The following is a 2,376-nucleotide window of genomic DNA, read 5'->3' as shown; positions in this document are numbered from 1 at the left end:
CTTTCAACATATTTCTTTTTTTTTTTTGTCCAATTAGGGTTGAAGAAACCATATATTTTAGAGTCCAGAGTAGATTGGGCTCCAAATCTGTAATACCCAGTCCTTTGAAAAGTCCATCATCATTGTTCTACATTTGATTTTCCTTTCTAGCTTAAAAATAAACCGGGAGAAAGATTAACTTAATAGTTTTTATTTATAATACTGTATTCAATTTCTATGTCTTAAAAGGAAGTGAAATTGAGGCACTACAATATATGATCCAATTAAAATGGAAAACTTGCGTTTTAAAATTCTGGCCAAGAAAAAACACTGCTCTAGAAGCATTGTCTTGGCAATAAATGAATGACCTTCAATAAGTCATTTAGCCTTCAGGGCTTCTGTTTATTCTGACAGATGAAAGGATTGGATTAAAAAATTGCTATTTATTTATTATGTTACTTATTAAATTTTAACTTAATTTTAATTTTAAAGTTCCCTTTTTCATTTTAAAATTCTACAATTCTAGGATGCATTATTTTTGGAAACCACACCTTTAAGGGCAGAATTCCTTCTTTTTTTTTTTTTTTTTAAGATTTTATTTATTCATTCATGAGAGACACAGAGAGGCAGAGACAGAGGGAGAAGCAGGCTCCTCGCAGGGAGCCCTATGTGGGACTCGATCCCGGGACTCCAGGATCACGCCCTGAGCCGAAGGCAGACGCTCAACCACTGAGCCACCCAGGCGTCCCTTCTTTTTTTTTTTTAAGATTTTATTTATTTATTCATAAGAGACACACAGAGGCAGAGACACAGGCAGAGGGAGAAGCAGGCTCCCTGTGGGGAACCCGATACAGGACTTGATCCCAGGACTCTGGGATCACACCCTGAGCCACTGGTAGATGCTCAACTACTGAGCCGCCCAGGCGTCCCAGAGAACAGAATTCCTATGGAATAAACTTTTAAAATAGTTTATCAGTAGTTCGCTTTTCTGCTCTCTCCACATGACATTTTATAATGAAAACTCAACTGCAAAACTCTTTTGTTGGCACTACCAACCACACTGTGAGGAGAAAATGACAATATTTATTTACTCCAAATATGTGGCAGTGACAATTTGCCTAAGCCATTTAGGAAATATTAACATGTGCAGTCCTACGTGGTGGTAACATAAAGGTGATCTGACATGCTAAAGTCGAGAAGCATGGCTCTGAACATTAATACATTCAGGGATGATCTTTGGTTATCTGGGGAGTCCTTGACATGACATTTTCCACTAAAACATTCTTCTGACTCTTTAGCTAACTTTGTGTTTCAAACTAAATTTTTTTCTACTTCAAGGCAAGTGTCAGTGTTTTGGAGGGGTCCGAGTGACACAGTTCATTAGAGTGATATGACTCTTCAAGATTTAGTCTCTAATCAAGTTTGCTCTGAAGTCTTTTATGAGGTCAAGGCTCTTTAGCCTGTATTCATGCATAGTTGAAACCACTAAGCATTTCAATGAAAACAAGCAGCCAGTTTCAGTTATACCCCATTGACACATATCACTGGTATTGGGTGCAATGTAAGGACAGAAAGAGTGTCCATATTACTTATGAAATGTTATGGTTTTAAAAAAATAAGTGGCTATATTTTGGAAAAAAATCTTAGGACTTTGTGCCTATATCTGTGTTATAATATGCCAGTTGATAATAGAGTTTTATGGTGTTCATCATTTTGATATTTTTTAATTTCACATTTAAACTATTTGTATATTGGTATATATTGGCATCCTAATATGTAATAAAACACTGAAAAAAGTTACATCTGTAAAAGGAAGTTTTGTATAAATTTTATAAATTTGTCATGAGGCAATCCTGTCCTATAGAATGGGTATTGTACTTGGCCCACATCAATGCAGTCAAAACATCTCTAAATAATTGTAGATTACTTAGAAAAAATTAATATTTTTTATTACACTAATTTCTGCTTTCTTGACAAAAAATAGGGATTTGTATGAGAAAGTGATGTATTTTATTTCAGGAGAAAGAGGATATATTTTGAGAAACAGTTAAATAATGGAAAGATAAATGTTACTAAGTCTTGAACCACCTAAGACTCATTGTTCTGGGTATACAGAATCAAATCTAAACTTTTTGAGTTTGCAACTTGGCATGACATGATTTATTGAATTTCAAAAAATTTATTTGCTTTGAAGGGCTTAAATTGGCCTTATTCAGACTTCAGATCCCTTAAAAATATCATTTTAATTTTAAATTACTCAAGAAAAGGGAATTTCCCTTAATAAAAGACAAGCTTAGTGAAGTGAAAATTGTCTTTGTAGATTACATGCTTTGGCTTTATCACACTACAGATATTTGCTAAACCTAGAATGACCTCTTCTTCTTCTTCTTCTTCTTC

The sequence above is a fragment of the Canis lupus genome, chromosome 9 (genome assembly GCF_003254725.2).
Source record: "Canis lupus dingo isolate Sandy chromosome 9, ASM325472v2, whole genome shotgun sequence".
NCBI classification, from domain to species: Eukaryota; Metazoa; Chordata; class Mammalia; order Carnivora; family Canidae; genus Canis; species Canis lupus.
Note: the sequence above shows the minus strand (reverse complement) of the source record.